Source organism: Oncorhynchus keta, unplaced genomic scaffold, assembly GCF_023373465.1.
Source record: "Oncorhynchus keta strain PuntledgeMale-10-30-2019 unplaced genomic scaffold, Oket_V2 Un_contig_5015_pilon_pilon, whole genome shotgun sequence".
Taxonomy (NCBI): Eukaryota; Metazoa; Chordata; class Actinopteri; order Salmoniformes; family Salmonidae; genus Oncorhynchus; species Oncorhynchus keta.
In genome coordinates, this window is record NW_026288077.1 from 421,707 (window position 1) to 430,045 (window position 8,339).

The 8,339-nt window shown below is 35.8% G+C and overlaps 1 long non-coding RNA gene across 1 annotated transcript; it reads right to left on the reverse strand.

Moving 5' to 3' along the window:
* Positions 1–927: 927 nt before the first annotated feature.
* LOC127925065 (uncharacterized) lies at positions 928–8,074 on the reverse strand. Its single transcript, XR_008119620.1, has 3 exons — positions 7,776–8,074; positions 4,111–4,379; positions 928–1,006 (listed from the first exon to the last, which is right to left on the reverse strand). It is a non-coding gene; the product is annotated as an uncharacterized LOC127925065 (long non-coding RNA).
* Positions 8,075–8,339: the final 265 nt, after the last annotated feature.

Below are 8,339 nucleotides of genomic sequence, written 5' to 3' on the forward strand. Positions count from 1 at the left end.
TCTCTGTGGAGTGTTTCCTTTTACAACACTATCTGATGGTGAAGATAAGACACTGAGGGTGTGAATCAGTCAGACTGTCAACACACTCTAGCATCTACACTATATCAGTGTGGGCTTTAACCTCCAATAACCCCCACAAGAATAGACTGTTTAACCTCCAATAAACCCCTATAAGAATGGACAGTTTAACCTCCAATAACCCCTATAAGAATAGACAGTTTAACCTCCAATAACCTCTAAGAATAGACAGTTTAACCTCCAATAACCCCCTATAAGAATAGACAGTTTAACCTCCAATAACCCCCACAAGAATAGACAGTTTAACCTCCAATAACCCCTATAAGAATAGACAGTTTAACCTCCAATAACCCCTATAAGAATAGACAGTTTAACCTCCAATAACCCCTACAAGAATAGACTGTTTAACCTCCAATAACCCCCACAAGAATAGACAGTTTAACCTCCAATAACCCCCACAAGAATAGACAGTTTAACCTCCAAATAACCCCGTATAAGAATGGACAGTTTAACCTCAAAACCCCCTATAAGAATAGACAGTTTAACCTCCAATAACCCCTATAAGAATAGACAGTTTAACCTCCAATAACCCCTATAAGAATAGACAGTTTAACCTCCAATAACCCCTATAAGAATAGACAGTTTAACCTCCAATAACCCCTATTAGAATAGACAGTTTAACCTCCAATAACCCCTATTAGAATAGACAGTTTAACCTCCAATAACCCCTATAAGAATAGACAGTTTAACCTCCAATAACCCCTATAAGAATAGACAGTTTAACCTCCAATAACCCCTATAAGAATAGACAGTTTAACCTCCAATAACCCCTATAAGAATAGACAGTTTAACCTCCAATAACCCCTATAAGAATAGACAGTTTAACCTCCAATAACCCCTATAAGAATAGACAGTTTAACCTCCAATAACCCCTATAAGAATAGACAGTTTAACCTCCAATAACCCCTATTAGAATAGACAGTTTAACCTCCATAACCCCTATAAGAATAGACAGTTTAACCTCCAATAACCCCTATAAGAATAGACAGTTTAACCTCCAATAACCCCTAGTTTAACCTCCAGAATAGACAGTTTAACCTCCAATAACCCCTATTAGAATAGACAGTTTAACCTCCAATAACCCCTATTAGAATAGACAGTTTAACCTCCAATAACCCCTATAAGAATAGACAGTTTAACCTCCAATAACCCCTATAAGAATAGACAGTTTAACCTCCAATAACCCCTATAAGAATAGACAGTTTAACCTCCAATAACCCCTATAAGAATAGACAGTTTAACCTCCATAACCCCTATTAGAATAGACAGTTTAACCTCCAATAACCCCTATTAGAATAGACAGTTTAACCTCCAATAACCCCTATAAGAATAGACAGTTTAACCTCCAATAACCCCTATAAGAATAGACAGTTTAACCTCCAATAACCCCTATAAGAATAGACAGTTTAACCTCCAATAACCCCTATAAGAATAGACAGTTTAACCTCCAATAACCCCTATAAGAATAGACAGTTTAACCTCCAATAACCCCTATAAGAATAGACAGTTTAACCTCCAATAACCCCTATTAGAATAGACAGTTTAACCTCCAATAACCCCTATTAGAATAGACAGTTTAACCTCCAATAACCCCTATAAGAATAGACAGTTTAACCTCCAATAACCCCTATTAGAATAGACAGTTTAACCTCCAATAACCCCTATAAGAATAGACAGTTTAACCTCCAATAACCCCTATAAGAATAGACAGTTTAACCTCCAATAACCCCTATTAGAATAGACAGTTTAACCTCCAATAACCCCTATTAGAATAGACAGTTTAACCTCCAATAACCCCTATTAGAATAGACAGTTTAACCTCCAATAACAGTTTAACCTCCAATAACCACCTATTAGAATAGACAGTTTAACCTCCAATAACCCCTATTAGAATAGACAGTTTAACCTCCAATAACCCCTATTAGAATAGACAGTTTAACCTCCAATAACCCCTATAAGAATAGACAGTTTAACCTCCAATAACCCCTATAAGAATAGACAGTTTAACCTCCAATAACCCCTATTAGAATAGACAGTTTAACCTCCAATAACCCCTATTAGAATAGACAGTTTAACCTCCAATAACCCCTATTAGAATAGACAGTTTAACCTCCAATAACCCCTATTAGAATAGACAGTTTAACCTCCAATAACCCCTATTAGAATAGACAGTTTAACCTCCATAACCCCTATTAGAATAGACAGTTTAACCTCCATAACCCCTATAAGAATAGACAGTTTAACCTCCAATAACCCCTATAAGAATAGACAGTTTAACCTCCATAACCCCTATTAGAATAGACAGTTTAACCTCCATAACCCCTATAAGAATAGACAGTTTAACCTCCATAACCCCTATTAGAATAGACAGTTTAACCTCCATAACCCCTATAAGAATAGACAGTTTAACCTCCAATAACCCCTATTAGAATAGACAGTTTAACCTCCAATAACCCCTATTAGAATAGACAGTTTAACCTCCAATAACCCCTATAAGAATAGACAGTTTAACCTCCAATAACCCCTATTAGAATAGACAGTTTAACCTCCAATAACCCCTATTAGAATAGACAGTTTAACCTCCAATAACCCCTATTAGAATAGACAGTTTAACCTCCAATAACCCCTATTAGAATAGACAGTTTAACCTCCAATAACCCCTATTAGAATAGACAGTTTAACCTCCAATAACCCCTATTAGAATAGACAGTTTAACCTCCAATAACCCCTATTAGAATAGACAGTTTAACCTCCAATAACCCCTATTAGAATAGACAGTTTAACCTCCAATAACCCCTATTAGAATAGACAGTTTAACCTCCAATAACCCCTATTAGAATAGACAGTTTAACCTCCATAACCCCTATAAGAATAGACAGTTTAACCTCCCATAACCCCTATTAGAATAGACAGTTTAACCTCCATAACCCCTATAAGAATAGACAGTTTAACCTCCAATAACCCCTATTAGAATAGACAGTTTAACCTCCAATAACCCCTATTAGAATAGACAGTTTAACCTCCAATAACCCCTATTAGAATAGACAGTTTAACCTCCAATAACCCCCTATAAGAATAGACAGTTTAACCTCCAATAACCCCCTATAAGAATGGACAGTTTAACCTCAAAACCCCCTATAAGAATAGACAGTTTAACCTCCAATAACCCCTATAAGAATAGACAGTTTAACCTCCAATAACCCCTATAAGAATGGACAGTTTAACCTCCATAACCCCTATTAGAATAGACAGTTTAACCTCCAATAACCCCTATAAGAATAGACAGTTTAACCTCCATAACCCCTATTAGAATAGACAGTTTAACCTCCAATAACCCCTATTAGAATAGACAGTTTAACCTCCAATAACCCCTATAAGAATAGACAGTTTAACCTCCAATAACCCCTATTAGAATAGACAGTTTAACCTCCAATAACCCCTATTAGAATAGACAGTTTAACCTCCAATAACCCCTATAAGAATAGACAGTTTAACCTCCATAACCCCTATTAGAATAGACAGTTTAACCTCCATAACCCCTATAAGAATAGACAGTTTAACCTCCAATAACCCCTATTAGAATAGACAGTTTAACCTCCAATAACCCCTATTAGAATAGACAGTTTAACCTCCATAACCCCTATTAGAATAGACAGTTTAACCTCCAATAACCCCTATAAGAATAGACAGTTTAACCTCCATAACCCCTATTAGAATAGACAGTTTAACCTCCAATAACCCCTATTAGAATAGACAGTTTAACCTCCAATAACCCCTATAAGAATAGACAGTTTAACCTCCAATAACCCCTATTAGAATAGACAGTTTAACCTCCAATAACCCCTATTAGAATAGACAGTTTAACCTCCAATAACCCCTATTAGAATAGACAGTTTAACCTCCATAACCCCTATAAGAATAGACAGTTTAACCTCCATAACCCCTATTAGAATAGACAGTTTAACCTCCATAACCCCTATTAGAATAGACAGTTTAACCTCCAATAACCCCTATAAGAATAGACAGTTTAACCTCCATAACCCCTATAAGAATAGACAGTTTAACCTCCAATAACCCCTATAAGAATAGACAGTTTAACCTCCAATAACCCCTATTAGAATAGACAGTTTAACCTCCAATAACCCCCTATTAGAATAGACAGTTTAACCTCCAATAACCCCTATAAGAATAGACAGTTTAACCTCCATAACCCCTATTAGAATAGACAGTTTAACCTCCATAACCCCTATTAGAATAGACAGTTTAACCTCCATAACCCCTATTAGAATAGACAGTTTAACCTCCAATAACCCCTATAAGAATAGACAGTTTAACCTCCAATAACCCCTATAGAATAGACAGTTTAACCTCCAATAACCCCTATAAGAATAGACAGTTTAACCTCCAATAACCCCTATTAGAATAGACAGTTTAACCTCCAATAACCCCTATAAGAATAGACAGTTTAACCTCCAATAACCCCTATTAGAATAGACAGTTTAACCTCCAATAACCCCTATTAGAATAGACAGTTTAACCTCCAATAACCCCTATAAGAATAGACAGTTTAACCTCCAATAACCCCTATTAGAATAGACAGTTTAACCTCCAATAACCCCTATAAGAATAGACAGTTTAACCTCCAATAACCCCTATTAGAATAGACAGTTTAACCTCCAATAACCCCTATTAGAATAGACAGTTTAACCTCCAATAACCCCTATTAGAATAGACAGTTTAACCTCCAATAACCCCTATAAGAATAGACAGTTTAACCTCCAATAACCCCTATTAGAATAGACAGTTTAACCTCCAATAACCCCTATTAGAATAGACAGTTTAACCTCCAATAACCCCTATAAGAATAGACAGTTTAACCTCCAATAACCCCTATTAGAATAGACAGTTTAACCTCCAATAACCCCTATTAGAATAGACAGTTTACCTCCAATAACCCCTATTAGAATAGACAGTTTAACCTCCAATAACCCCTATAAGAATAGACAGTTTAACCTCCAATAACCCCTATAAGAATGGACAGTTTAACCTCCAATAACCCCTATTAGAATAGACAGTTTAACCTCCAATAACCCCTATAAGAATAGACAGTTTAACCTCCATAACCCCTATAAGAATAGACAGTTTAACCTCCAATAACCCCTATTAGAATAGACAGTTTAACCTCCAATAACCCCTATTAGAATAGACAGTTTAACCTCCAATAACCCCTATTAGAATAGACAGTTTAACCTCCAATAACCCCTATAAGAATAGACAGTTTAACCTCCAATAACCCCTATTAGAATAGACAGTTTAACCTCCAATAACCCCTATTAGAATAGACTGTTTAACCTCCAATAACCCCTATTAGAATAGACAGTTTAACCTCCAATAACCCCTATTAGAATAGACAGTTTAACCTCCAATAACCCTATAAGAATAGACAGTTTAACCTCCAATAACCCCTATTAGAATAGACAGTTTAACCTCCAATAACCCCTATAAGAATAGACAGTTTAACCTCCAATAACCCCTATTAGAATAGACAGTTTAACCTCCAATAACCCCTATTAGAATAGACAGTTTAACCTCCAATAACCCCTATAAGAATAGACAGTTTAACCTCCAATAACCCCTATTAGAATAGACAGTTTAACCTCCAATAACCCCTATTAGAATAGACAGTTTAACCTCCAATAACCCCTATTAGAATAGACAGTTTAACCTCCAATAACCCCTATTAGAATAGACAGTTTAACCTCCATAACCCCTATTAGAATAGACAGTTTAACCTCCAATAACCCCTATAAGAATAGACAGTTTAACCTCCAATAACCCCTATAAGAATAGACAGTTTAACCTCCAATAACCCCTATTAGAATAGACAGTTTAACCTCCAATAACCCCTATAAGAATAGACAGTTTAACCTCCAATAACCCCTATAAGAATAGACAGTTTAACCTCCATAACCCCTATTAGAATAGACAGTTTAACCTCCAATAACCCCTATAAGAATAGACAGTTTAACCTCCAATAACCCCTATAAGAATAGACAGTTTAACCTCCAATAACCCCTATTAGAATAGACAGTTTAACCTCCAATAACCCCTATTAGAATAGACAGTTTAACCTCCAATAACCCCTATTAGAATAGACAGTTTAACCTCCAATAACCCCTATAAGAATAGACAGTTTAACCTCCAATAACCCCTATTAGAATAGACAGTTTAACCTCCAATAACCCCTATTAGAATAGACAGTTTAACCTCCAATAACCCCTATAAGAATAGACAGTTTAACCTCCAATAACCCCTATTAGAATAGACAGTTTAACCTCCATAACCCCTATTAGAATAGACAGTTTAACCTCCAATAACCCCTATTAGAATAGACAGTTTAACCTCCAATAACCCCTATTAGAATAGACAGTTTAACCTCCAATAACCCCTATAAGAATAGACAGTTTAACCTCCAATAACCCCTATTAGAATAGACAGTTTAACCTCCAATAACCCCTATTAGAATAGACAGTTTAACCTCCAATAACCCCTATTAGAATAGACAGTTTAACCTCCAATAACCCCTATTAGAATAGACAGTTTAACCTCCAATAACCCCTATTAGAATAGACAGTTTAACCTCCAATAACCCCTATTAGAATAGACAGTTTAACCTCCAATAACCCCTATAAGAATAGACAGTTTAACCTCCAATAACCCCTATTAGAATAGACAGTTTAACCTCCAATAACCCCTATAAGAATAGACAGTTTAACCTCCAATAACCCCTATAAGAATAGACAGTTTAACCTCCAATAACCCCTATAAGAATAGACAGTTTAACCTCCAATAACCCCTATAAGAATAGACAGTTTAACCTCCAATAACCCCTATAAGAATAGACAGTTTAACCTCCAATAACCCCTATTAGAATAGACAGTTTAACCTCCAATAACCCCTATAAGAATAGACAGTTTAACCTCCAATAACCCCTATAAGAATAGACAGTTTAACCTCCAATAACCCCTATTAGAATAGACAGTTTAACCTCCAATAACCCCTATTAGAATAGACAGTTTAACCTCCAATAACCCCTATAAGAATAGACAGTTTAACCTCCAATAACCCCTATAAGAATAGACAGTTTAACCTCCAATAACCCCTATTAGAATAGACAGTTTAACCTCCAATAACCCCTATAAGAATAGACAGTTTAACCTCCAATAACCCCTATAAGAATAGACAGTTTAACCTCCAATAACCCCTATTAGAATAGACAGTTTAACCTCCAATAACCCCTATAAGAATAGACAGTTTAACCTCCAATAACCCCTATTAGAATAGACAGTTTAACCTCCAATAACCCCTATTAGAATAGACAGTTTAACCTCCAATAACCCCTATAAGAATAGACAGTTTAACCTCCAATAACCCCTATAGACAGAATAGACAGTTTAACCTCCAATAACCCCTATTAGAATAGACAGTTTAACCTCCAATAACCCCTATTAGAATAGACAGTTTAACCTCCAATAACCCCTATTAGAATAGACAGTTTAACCTCCAATAACCCCTATTAGAATAGACAGTTTAACCTCCAATAACCCCTATTAGAATAGACAGTTTAACCTCCAATAACCCCTATTAGAATAGACAGTTTAACCTCCAATAACCCCTATTAGAATAGACAGTTTAACCTCCATAACCCCTATTAGAATAGACAGTTTAACCTCCAATAACCCCTATAAGAATAGACAGTTTAACCTCCAATAACCCCTATTAGAATAGACAGTTTAACCTCCAATAACCCCTATAAGAATAGACAGTTTAACCTCCAATAACCCCTATTAGAATAGACAGTTTAACCTCCAATAACCCCTATTAGAATAGACAGTTTAACCTCCAATAACCCCTATTAGAATAGACAGTTTAACCTCCAATAACCCCTATTAGAATAGACAGTTTAACCTCCATAACCCCTATTAGAATAGACAGTTTAACCTCCAATAACCCCTATTAGAATAGACAGTTTAACCTCCAATAACCCCTATTAGAATAGACAGTTTAACCTCCAATAACCCCTATAAGAATAGACAGTTTAACCTCCAATAACCCCTATTAGAATAGACAGTTTAACCTCCATAACCCCTATAAGAATAGACAGTTTAACCTCCAATAACCCCTATTAGAATAGACAGTTTAACCTCCAATAACCCCTATTAGAATAGACAGTTTAACCTCCATAACCCCTATTAGAATAG